Source organism: Notamacropus eugenii, chromosome 5, assembly GCF_028372415.1.
Source record: "Notamacropus eugenii isolate mMacEug1 chromosome 5, mMacEug1.pri_v2, whole genome shotgun sequence".
Taxonomy (NCBI): domain Eukaryota; kingdom Metazoa; phylum Chordata; class Mammalia; order Diprotodontia; family Macropodidae; genus Notamacropus; species Notamacropus eugenii.
In genome coordinates this window covers 359,147,702-359,161,002 of record NC_092876.1, presented here as the reverse complement: position 1 = coordinate 359,161,002, position 13,301 = coordinate 359,147,702, and the positions used below count along the sequence as shown (strand labels likewise).

General features: G+C 36.1%; 1 long non-coding RNA gene across 1 annotated transcript in view; it reads left to right on the top strand.

Annotated features, from left to right (window-relative positions):
• LOC140509271 (uncharacterized) overlaps window positions 1-13,301 on the top strand; it is a 201,583-nt gene that overhangs the window by 125,532 nt on the left and 62,750 nt on the right. The gene's annotated exons all lie outside the window — the stretch shown is intronic.

Genomic DNA, 13,301 nt, shown 5'->3' with positions numbered 1-13,301 from the left:
ACACTATATTTACTGTGCCACCTACCTGCCCCATAATTTACTATATGAGGTAAGAAATTTTCTAGGGAGGATTCAAGAGGATTTGAAGAATTCCATAGAATTTGGAGTTAAAAGGAACCTCAAAGATCATCTGGTCCAGCTCCCTCATTTAACAGATTAGGAAACTGAGACCCATGACATTAAGTGACTTGCCTAATGTCACACAAGTTGTAAGTTGCAAAGCTAAGATTCAAATTCCATGACTCAAAATTCAGAACTTTTTTTTTGTCTCAGTGCTTCCCTTTTCATCTCATTTTATCTCAGATAAGTAGAAGGATGATAGCATTACCAATAGTACAGAAGTAAGGGGAGGATAATTTGAATTTGAAATAAGTACTAGAACTTGGCATTTGTAACTTGTGTTATAGATATATAGTTGTATGATAGTACACTTGTAACATGTATGTAATCATTGCCTAGACCTCCTATTCCTGGTTACACATGGAAAAAGTTCAATCATTAAGGCTATACTCAAAGATTACTTTCTCTTTGGCTCATTATGTGCTCATTCAGAAATTACTCTGGGAAAATCATATCACAGACTTAAATGTAACTCACGTCTCCGTTTCTACAAATGTGTGCTATACCTCATATTAAGCACTTAAGTAACACATGTGTATCAGATACAGGACAGGTTATATTTCACCCCTCAGAAAATACAGGTGCATAAGACTCATAGGAGCCACAAAAGAAATTTAGAGAAATACACAAAGGGTCTCAAAATAGCCCACAAACCAAAAAAGTCCTTTGTCTACTCTGCCCCACTTTAATGCAGGGTTCTAAACTGCTCCTTTGCCCTAGACTCACAGTGCTATACTGCAGTTTGGACTTCACTTCAAAGGAGAAGTTTGGGGCTGTATGACAGGCAACTCCCTCTCCCATAATATCTGCATTATCTAAACAATTTCCAGCAAAAATGGAGAACAAAGTCTTTTCCTGCCCTACTTCACAGTTTTCATTCTAGCTGTAGAAGCTACATGGATAGTCTTCTTTTCAAGAGACATACTCCTAGCTTTTCTAAAATTCTTAATTCCTCAAGCACTCAAACTTGTGAGGCATTTTCAAGGCTAGTGCTACCTAAGACATTTTGTTTTTCTGGCTAGAAGACTAAACTTCAGAACCCTGGAGCCCAGGAAATCCTATTTCCTAGGAGATTCAGGAATGACATTCCATTTTGGCCAACATGGCTGATAAACTACATATCTTTTATATTTCTCCATGATACAGCACCACTATCTCAGTTGTTGCCATTTCTGGACTTAGGAATATCTACTCTCAGGTCTCAGGTCTCTGTCCTGTGTTCATGAAGATGAAAATAAAGGCAGAAGGTGACTAGCACCTTAAGATCCAGAAGTTTGTTTTTGGACCACCAGGACAAATTGTGCAAATTTTCACATACTTTTGCTGAAAGGCAATCTTAGTGGTGAAGAAACTCCCTCATTCACCTTCTATACTTAGCCTCTTTTCAGAAGAAAGGTGGAAAAAGAAACAAAGGTGAAAAATCTCAGAGTCTGAAATAAAGACTTTGTTTATAGACAGTTGCAAAAGAGTGGTTCCTCTCAGAAGATACTGTTCTCCCCAGAGGTCAAACTTAGCAAGTCATCTCTGGGGTATCCAAAGTCACTGAAAATCATTGTCCAGGAATCAACAAAGGAAATGTCTGTAACCTCTACGGGGAAATTCAATCAAAACTTAAAAATAGACTCACAACCATGCAAACTCATCAAGTAGTTTGGGGGAATTCTGCTGGATCCCCTTTATACCAAAAGTCCCATTTAAAGTCTTGCCTCCCAATAAGTTTATAAAATTGATGAGGGAACTCCAGTGATATAACTCCACAGTTCATTTTCAGAGACTTGAAAGAAGAGTAGAACTGTGCTATGGTGCCACTATTTGGATACAAGAATAATTGCTTCATTGCAACTGAGGATGGTATAGTGTCAGTAAATAAACAAAAAATAAATAAACATTTATTAAGCACCTACTGTGTTCCAAGCACTATGCTGAGCACTAGGTGTATAAAAAGAAAAGGCAGTCCCTGCCCTCAAGGAGGTCAAATCTAATGGAGAGAGAAACAAGAAGGGAATAAATATGTATGAATAAGCTATATATTTAAGCTATATAATAAGCTATATATGTATATATGTATATATAGCTATATAAGCTATATATATGTAGCTTTTAAAAATTATTTCTGTTAATCATGTATATATATATATATATATATACATATATGGAATTAATAGAAATAATTAAAAAAAGGAAGTCATTAGAATTAAGAGGCATTGGTCAAGTTTCCTGTGTAGCAGAAACACTACTGGATTGTATACCAAGAAAGAAATAGTCAACATACATTTATTAATTGCCTATCCTGTGCCAGGTACTGTACTAAGCCCTGAGGATATAAATAAAGGCAAAAATGTGGTCCCTGCCCTCATGTAACTTATAGTATAATGGGAATGACACAACATGAAAATGACTATGTGTATAAGATGTATATAGTATAAACAGTAGGTACAAAGATACAAGATATATACATTGTAAATGGAAGTTACATGGACATGTTGGAGGTTAGAGCTCAAAGTGACTTTGGAGACCATGCAATTTAACTCTACAATGGTATGGAAAAGGAACATGGAGGCACAGAAAGGTTACTCAGTTTTCCCAAAGTCACACAAAGAGACAATTACAACACTGGGTATACAATAGATGTTCTTGAGGTTTAGTCCCAGTTCTGTCACTTATTAGTCATGAGTCATGAGTCATGAGTCATGAGTAAGCATCCCTTAGAAACTTTACCTTTCTAGATCTATAATTATTTCATCTCTAAAATGAAGATAGTTTTCTATCTAAAATTTTTTCTAACTCTAGTATTCTAAGAATACACATTCTTAAAATCCATAGAACAGATAATATAATCCATTCTATTGTAGTCTTCTGGGTTTGGGGGATAGAGATAGAGACAGGGATTACTAGCTCTAAGATTTTGCTAGGAATTCCCAGCTAAGGAAATTCCTTCTATTAAGGCAGGTATACATCTTCTCCATAACTTGTAGTCTTGGAGTATTGTCTAGAGCCCTGACTGAGTGGTTAAGTGACTTATCCAGGGTTACACAGTCACTACTACTTAGCAGCAGGATTTGAAACCAGATCTTCCTGGTTTCCAGGTTAGTTCTTTATCGACTTTACCATGTTGCCTCTTCTCTGCAGGGCTTTAGCATTTATAAAATATGGTCAACTCAAGTCTATTTCTTCATAGGTCAGAAATGGGACCCTTTGATTATATAACCTAGCAATGCACTTTACTTCTTGGTATTCTAAGAAACTCTCCATGATTCAGTTACAAAAGAGGAGCCAACTTGCATTGATAGAGGGACTTTTTTCATTTGAGAATTCAATATGCTAGTGAAATTACCATATCATGGATAATAATGGAGTGAGGGAAGTTGTTCTTAATTTTGATATTTTATTTATTTAATGGTTTCTTTTTGGGTTCCTGTTAAGAATTTCCATGGATATTTATTGCTCTGTATTTGATAAATATAGTAGGATAGCAAATATTTATAGATTTCAGTGAAACCTTTTTCCAACTTCAGTGTGAAGACTTGAAGGTTTATACCTCTGTGTAAATAGGATGACAAGTTTGGACACATGCATTACAACTCTTACTCTGCATTTTGAACATTATCTTTTTTTATAGTGCATAGAAATTTCAGAAATACTTGAAGGGAAAATGGCTTTATTCTTTTTCTTTTCAGACAATATAAAATATCCTTTTAAGGTAAAAATGCAAAGTACCTACTAGGAGGACACCTACAAATGAGGTCGAAATGACTTGTCTTTTCTAGGAATATATTTCTAAAAAAAAAAAAAAAAAGGATCTACATTTGACATCTCTAGCAGAAAATCAGCTTCAAGTGAGTCCTTTAAAAATGATGCATTTTAAGAAAGCATGAGAACAACTGGATAATGAATGCCACATTTTGCTATAAATCACATAAACTGAAATTGTTCTGCAACCAAAATCCAGAAACAAGGGATAAGGAGGATGTTAATGTTGAGGATTATAAAAATCCAAGTAATAGGATATAAAGTTATTATTTATTCAAAGATTTGTGCCCTCCCTTGATGAATGCTGAATGAACACTGGAATGTCCTTGGGGGAAAAATCACTAGTAATTAAAGCATTCCATTCCATTCCATTCAATACATTCCAATTCAATTTAGTAGACATTAACACATGTCCACTGTGTGCCAACTATGGTACTAGGCACAGTAGGAATTTTTTTTAGCAGAGACACAGTTGTTTTAATGACCTGAATCAAAGGCACATTAATGTTCTGTCAGTGATGCTGTATGATTATGATTCAAAGAATTTCAATCTTTGAAAAATTAAAATTGCAAGTAACCCAAAGGTAATGGAAAGATGTGAGGTGAGTAAGAAGAGCCTGTGACTGATTACCAAAAAAGAATTGTGCTTGAATATCCTCAGTGTGGCATTTTAAAACTTTAAAAATCTGGCTCCTAACCTTCCTCTCCACTACTATTTCATATTCCAGATGTATTTTATGTGAAATTCATTATAACTTCCAGCAAAATTGGTCTACTAGTTTTAACTTGACATTCCATGCCACCTCCTATTCCCATGCCTTTGCACTGACTGTGGCCCCTCTGCAAAACACTCCTTATTCCTTCTTTGAGAATTCCTAACTTCTTCCAAGACTCAGTTATATTGCCATTTCTATGTTAATTTTTTTTTAAAAAAAGAATCCTCTTTCTCCAGAAAATATTGTGCCTTTAGTTGCCTACATACATGTTCTATCTTCCCAGGAAAAATGTAAGCATTTCAGGGGACTCTTGTTTGTTTGTTTGTTATATTTGTTTTGGCTTTAAATTTCCAAAGGTTAGCATAGCACCTTTCACATAGTATGTGTTTAATGAATGTTTGTTGCAATGAATTGAAGGAGGCAGAGCCAAGATGGTAGAGTAAAAGAAGAGACCTGCTAGAGCTCTCCCCATAAACCTTTAAAAAAAACCGTAAAAATGACTCTAAACAAATTCTAGAGCAGCAGAAGTCACAAAATGACATACTGAAGCAAATTTGTAGCTCAAGACAATCTGGAAGGTCAACAGGAAGAGTCTACTGCACTCAACTGTGAGCAAAGATCAATTTGTCATGGGCCACACTGGTGAGGATGGAGCTGGGGCAGGCCTTCAGGAACTGAATAGCTGGTAGCTGCTGTGGTATCCAGACTTCTTAACCCACAAAATTCAAAAACAACCTCTAAGGTTATTGGGAAGGGTATCTCACCAGATTGAGAGGGGAGCATAGTCTGGCCCCAGCCCCAGCCCCACTCTGTCCCTGGCCCCAGTCCTAGCCTTGCACTAGCCCTAGCCTCAGCCCAGGGCTATAGCAGCCACTGTGAAAGTAGTGACTGCTTCTGGAGCCCTCCACTTAACAAAGAACTCAAAAGTCAAGTAATTGTCTGGGAAAATGAGCAATGGGGAAAAAACACTATAGATTCTTACTTTCTCAGTGAAAAGGTATTTTCTTATGTCATTGATGATGAGGAAGATCAAAACATACAACCAAAAGAAGACAACAGAGTCAAAGTTCCTGCATCCAAAGCCTCCAAAAAAAATATGAATTGGCCTTAGATCATGGAAGAGCTCAAAAAGGATTTTGAAAATCAAGTAAAAGAGGTAGAGGGAAAATTGGGAAGAGAAATGAGAGTGATGCAAGAAAATCATGAAAAGCAAGTAAACAGCTTGCTAAAAAGAGACCCCCCACCCCTGCAAAATGATAAAGAAAACAGCACCTTTAAAATTAGACTAACCCCAAATGACAAAAGAGGTCCAAAAAGGAGAAGAATGCCTTAAAAGCATAATGGGCCAAATGAAAAAAGAGGTCCAAAGACTCACTGAAGAAAATAATTCCTTAAAAATTAGAATGAAACACAAATAGAATTAATGATTTTATGAGAAATCAAGAAATTATAAAATAAAACCAAAAGAATGAAAAAATAGAAGATAATGAGCAGTATGGCATTGGGAAAACCACTGACTAAGAAAATGGATCCAGGAGAGATAATTTAAAAATTATTGGACTACCTGAAATACATGATAAAAAAAGAGCCTAGATATCATCTTTCAAGAAATTATCAAGGAAAACTGCCCTGATATTCTAGAACCAGAGGGTAAAGTAGATCTTGAAAGAATCCAACAATAACTTCCTCAAAGAGATCCCCAAAGGAAAACTCCTAGGAATATTGTAGCCAAACTCCAGAGATCCCAGGTCCAGGAGAAAATATTACAAGCAGAAGGAAACAATTCAAGTATTGTTGAAACACCTGCAGGATAACACAGGACTTAGCAGCTTCTACACTAAAGAATGAGAAGGCTTGGAATATGGTATTACAGAGGTAAAAGGAAATGGGATTAAAACCAACAGTCAATTACCCAGCAAAACTGAGCATAATACTTCAGGGGAAAAAATGGTACTTCAATGAAATAGAGGACTTCCAAGCATTTTTGTTGAAAAGAACAAAGATGAATAGAAAATTTGACTTTCGTATACAAGAATAAAGAGAAGCATGAAAAGATAAACAGGAAAGAGAAACTATAAGGGACTTATTAAAGTTGAACTGTTTACATTCTTACATGGAAAGATGATATTTGTAACTCATGAGATCTTTCTCAGTATTAGGATAGTTGGAGGGAATATACATAATACACATATATTATGTATATATATATATATATATACATATATATATATTTCATATATTCCCTCCAACTATCCTATGTATCCTCTCCTATATATATATAGAGAGAGATAGATGATAGATAGATAGATAGATATGTATATATATACACACATATATGTATGTATATACATACATATACATGTATGTATACATGTATGTGTATGTATATATGTATAGGTATATATATAGAGAGAGACAAAGAGAGAGACAGAAAGAGAGAAAGGGAGGGGGGAGGGACAGGGCAACATGGTGTGCTGAATATGAAAGGATGTTATCTAAAAAAGAAAATTAAGGGTTGAGAAGAATGTACAAGGAGAAAGAAAAAGGGAGAGGTAGAATGTACTAAATCATCTCACATAAAAGAGGCAAGAAAAAGTTTTTACAACGGAGAGGAAAAAGGGGAAGGTGAGAGGGAATAAGTGAACCTTCCTTTCATCAGATTTGGCTTCAGTAGGGAATAACATACACACTCATTTGAGTATGGAAATTTATCTTACCCTACAGGAAAGCAGGGGGAGAAGAGGATAAGAGAGGAGGGATAATGAAAGGAATGACAGATTGGGAGAAGGGGTAATTGGAAGAAAACACTTTTGTAGAGGAACAAGTAAAAGAAGAGAACAGAATAAATGGAAGGTGGGACTGAATAGAGGGAAATATAGTTAGTCTTTCTCAACATGACTATTATGGAAGTATTTTGTATGATTACACATGTGCAACTTATAGCAAATTGCTTGCCTTCTCAATGAAGGTGGGTGGGAAGGGGGTAAGGGAGAGAATGTGAAACTCAAAGCTTTAAAAATAAATGCTAAAATTTGTTTTTAACATGCAACTAGGAAACAAGATATATAGGCAATGGGGAATGGAAATCTATCTTGCCTTACAGGAAAATAGAAGGGAAGGGGATGGGAGTGGGGGTGATAGAAGGGAGGCAGATTGGAGGAATACACACTATCCTGGGGTGAAGTAAGTGAGGAGATGGAGAGAAAATTTAAAATTCAAAATTTTGTGGAAGTGAATGTTGAAAACTGAGGAAAAATAAATTTAATTAAGAAAGGGGGGAAAGAGAAATTAATTGAAGAACTTTATACTTAAGACTAACAGCAATTTTTTGACTTTGTGTTTGTCTCTAGTTACATTTTATATAACTGCAAACTGCTATAATTTTAGATATTCTGAGCAAGCCACAGCTAGAAAAATTTTCAACTTGGAAAATGAAGGGGAGAAGAAGGAGAACCTAAGGTGTATCATTGGGCAGAGATGGGGAGGTAAACAGTGTATACAAAATGGCATAGAGTGAATTTGTATCTCTTCCTTTGTCTTAACATCTTTTCCCTCAATCACTGGCCATGCCACACAGAAGAGGCCAAGCCATGAACAGACACAGAACCACTCAATATCAATTTGAGTTTCAGTGAAGAGCAAACCCAAGGTATGCTTTCTGCCCTCAGAAACACTTTCAAAATGATAAGGACCTAAAGTTGTCCTTTATCCTATAATTTAAGCTAGTACATTAGGGAGACTCACGTGAAATGGGATACTCTATATGGTCTCCCAGTTAGATAGTTGCTATCCTCAGCAAAAGAACTGGAAGTGGTCTGGACACATTTGTCTGTATATTAAATTATGGTTTACTTTATGATTGTGAGGACATTGAAGCAATGAATTTATGAGTGTTTTCTTTGTGCTTTGCACCAAAAAATCTCAGCAGAATTTATGTGACCCATTACTTAGACAACTTGAAAATTAGTGGTCTTCCATGACAGGCCAGATCTATCATTTCTGATGGGCTCAGTGATTAGACTTTGTCCTGAATGCAGGGTTATATAATTCAACAAGAAGAATAACATAACCCCGCCATTTTACAAATTCTTCTAAGCTACTCCCTATCTTGGTATATATATATATATATATATATATATATATATATATATATATATATATATATATATATATATATATATATGAAGGTCTGTCCTAACCACCATAATAATTAGAAAAGTAATTGAAACTAGCAAAAAATAAAGGGAAGAAAAAAAATCCCCTCTCAGAGACAATCTGGTTCTAAATACTTTTCTATAACATATGCAGTCTTTGAATAGAGATTCAGAGCTTGGTGTTGACTGTAAGTCATCCCCCTTCCTACCCCAAGGTGAGAAATATCCTGGATAAAAATTACTCTAATGGGTCATTAAGCATTTACGCAACTCATGAATTTTTTACTGGATCCATCCCAAACCAGGGCATTCCAAATATAGGTACAGAAAAAGAAATCGCTAATACTTCTCTACTATACAATGAAAATCTGAAATATCTTCAATGACTCCCCATAGCACAAAGGGCATTCCAAATGGGAATCCACTTATACCTTGTAAGGCTGGACTAGCTTAAAAAAAGAAATCTTTCAAACATAGAAAATTCTTAAAGAAGCATGGGACTACAAAAAGGTGATTAAATATTTAGAGTTGAACACTTTGGATTTCTAGACCATGAAGGAAACCTTATCCTATGTACCTGTGGTACAAAAGAATGTTAGATGAGCTATCTAAAGTAGAGTTATTCCACAAATGTGCAAGAAATCTAGATCTCTCAAAAGTAAAATAAAAATAAATATAGACAACACCTAATTAATATAGATAAGCACACGCAATGTGCCCTAGGCGCAATGCTAGCCATCAGTTCTTGGGATACAACATTCCTATTTGCCATATCTATTTCCATTCTCATATTTGACTGAAACATATATTACTATTTAAGTATTCCACAATGCAAGTTATTTCAAAGCAACTAGTCTAACTTACAAAGGAAATACAGTGAAAACTGACTGCCCATAATCTGAAAACATGAGAAAAGTGACCCCTGAAAATGTATATGACGTGGCTGAAATCATCCTAGGTGAGCTGTCACAGCTCAGTGCCTCTTTTGTGGAAGCTCCTTAGCTGCATGGGCTCATGTTATAACAGGTAGTCTATAGCTAATCAAAAGCTAAAAAAACAATTAACATGGATGAGTAGCCACGATGTGTTCTAAATACACTGCTAGGCAGCAATATTCTAGGTTTCAGTATTCATATTGCTCATATCAACATCCTTATTCAAAATTGCCATAGCAATACAATAGATGTGTGCTTAAAAATTCAACCTTGCAAAGTTTCGTTGTAAAATTAATACATCAGTAATCTGACTACCCAATAATGCCCTGAAAATAAAAATGAAAAAATGCATTTTTTCTTTCAGTTGATCTTTCCAAATGATCATCCAAGGAAGAAGATCATACATGAGATACTCTGCTGTGAGTCCCTGCAAATGCATAGGGCACAATTAATATGTTCCTGGTGGAACTCCACAGGCATCTAGCAGTGCATCTAGAGTCACTAAGATGATTCCTAGTTAAAGCTCCTAATGACTTCAGAGATAAGGATATAGAAAGCCCACTGTGAGGATTCATTTATGTTCTTTAATTTTTTTTAAATTTTTGACCTGAATATGATGGTGTATATCTGTGATTTCTGATGCCATGGAGGATGGGGCTGACAGGTCTCTTGTCCTTGAGTGTTCTATGCTGCAGTGGGCTATGCTGAGGAGGTGTCTTTATGACATTCAGCTTTAATATGGTGAATCCTGAATGTGGGGGACCAACAGGTCACCTGGGGTGAGTTCAGTCCAGGTCAAAAACAAAGTGAGTAAGAGCTCATGAAGTTATCAGAAGTGGAGTCAGACCTGTGGGTAGTCCCAGTACTTCCAATCTGGGCAAGATAGGAGACCTACCTAGTTTAAAAAAATGAATTCATTTGAGTATTTATTTAAATGCTTTTGATCAGATTTGGACTGCTTGCCCTATTGAGGCATGAGACTGAACAGCTGGTCTGAGATCCCTATAGATCACAGGTCGAACTAGATGAGGATTGCTCAATGTTTTAGGAATTCCAAGCAATCAACCTCAAGTGCTTAATCCCTTTGTGGGGAGCTCCAAACATCTTGAGGCTTTTCTGAGTTTGTCTGAGGCATGAATTCAGACTTTCATTTGGATTATCTTATGTGTTTCAGGGATCCCTTAAAAGAATTTTACTTAGGACATTTTTGTTGTTATTGTTGTTGCTGCTTTTCTCTTCCTTCCTTCCTTCCTTCCTTCCTTCCTTCCTTCCTTCCTTCCTTCCTTCCTTCCTTCCTTCCTTCCTTCCTTCCTTCCTTCCTTCCTTCCCTGAAAATGAGAAGGCAAGTTCCAATTAATCCCAGCACTTTATCTCTTTCGATAAAGATCTCTTTTTGGGACATGACTTTCTCTCTGAGGGAGAGAGCTGAATCTCCCCCCGCTTTTTTTTTTTTTTATTAATTTTTGTTGTTGCTGTTTAACATTTTAGGTTTTCAAGTTTTAATCTAAGCATTTTCAGGTTGGGGCAGGCCTTCTCAAGCATCAACACTTAATCTATGGGAATTTTGTAAAATGCTGTTTGCTAAAATGTATAACCAGAGGTATTGCGTGACTCAAATGAGAAAATGGTTGTAAAGTAGTTTGCAACCTTAAAGTGCTATATAATGCCAATTGTTGTTGCCAATCTGAAAGATTAGCTGCTTTGTTGTTATTTAGTTGTTTAAGACTCTTTGTGATCCAGTGGACCATGGCACACCAATACTATCCATGGGGTTTTCTTGGTAAAGATCCTGGAGTGCCATTTCCTTCTCCAGTGGATTAATCCAATGGATTAAATGGAGGTTAAGAGAATTGCTCAGGGTCACACAGCTAATAAATGTCAATGAATTTGAACTCGGGTCTTCCAGACTCCAGGTCCAGTGTCTAATCACTGAACCATCTAGCTCCTTAGCTTAGACAACAATTATAGAGCTATACAGGAGTGAGATGATAAATGTTTAGCAACTAGGGTTAGGAGGAAGTGTATATTTCCACAAATACCTTTATGTTTATCTACAGTCAAAACTTTCTTAAGTTTAGGCAATCAACAAAACAGTATATCAAGCCCTGATCTGTAGCAAATTTTTGAGGTGTAAATGTTCACGCTGAAGATTTAACAATAGGTCTCACAAATTGGTTAAGAGCTGGCTCCCACACACTGCTGGGTATAACCATGTATTTTGGGATGAGATTAATCTTATGGGCCACCAGATATATTAGACCTGGACCTTCATGGAAGACTGCTGAGTTTTGGATTGTTTAATTGTTGGTGATATCTTGCTTTTGATGAGACTTTCTAGAACAAGGTACTGGATAGATACCCAAAAAGACAATGGAATTACCAGAGAGACTCCCAAAACTGGACATATGTACAAATACGCCTGAAGTACTCAGAGTGATTTACTTCAGAGAGCAAATAAATGCTTAACTGAGAGAAGAGAGTAGTATAGCAAGGGATTAATCAGGGAATCTTGATTAATTGCTTCTCTTAAACACCCTTCATGAAATCATAGGGTATATGAAGTATGGACCAAGACAATATGTAAAGGTGCACACCTTTCTTACTTTATTGTGGTCCAATTGTACCTTGTATTTTTAATACTTAGATTGTCTGGTGTAGAGGAAATAGAATCACACACTTATATTCCACTATTCTTTTAGGAAGTGTGAAGAAATTCTTCAATCATATTGACAGAATTATAAGGCTGAAAGATCAGTCACTGTCTGGTAACCTTTAAAAGCTATCTTTGATGATCTTTGTTAAATATGGAATAGCAAAACAAAAATTAAATTTAAAAATAAGCAAGCTAGCCAGTGCTGAAAGAAAATCTCTGGCAGTCAAAAAGAGGGCTGGCTACGGGGGAAGAATTTAAGCACCTGAGGTCATGCCTCTCTTTTCCCCATTACTACTCTTATGCTATAAATAAAAGGAGGGAGAGGTGAATTTGTCTTTCTTTCCCCCACCCCTATTAGCTATGACATCTTGTAGCAGATGCACTTAGCAATATGAGATATGTTTGTATGCAGCCTGAAATGAGAATTATAGAACATTAGTTCTTGTACCACAACCTTCTTTGTAGAGAATAGAAAATTCTGAATTCATGTGTCCCAGGGAGTGTACTTATGGAGCCAAAATGATTTGACCAAGAGAGGTGGGAGAGCTTGATTCATGGATCTGGGAACATGATGCTCAGAAGATATAGGGTTGGGAAAGCTCCTATTGATCCAAGAAGAAAGGTTCAAGACTTTTCCAGAAAAAGGCAAGGAAAGGTAAGGATGAATAATGCCAGAGGTCCTAGGAAAATAGGACCTTTCTCTTTTAATAATTTGTCAGCTTCCCATTCGATGATCTGTCTAGGGAAAATACACTGTGCTTTTAAAGCTCAGGGTCTAGGTGTGATTTAAATAGGATTATTAGATCTGCTTTCTGCTATCCTCAGCCTAATAGAATACTTTCATATATAACTAAAGGACTTTTTCATGGTAAATGTACTATCAATCCTACAAAATATCCTTTCTGACCTTCCTGATATTTGTGCTGTTTTATAATTAGGCAATAAAGGGAACTATCTCTTTTGATAACATTAG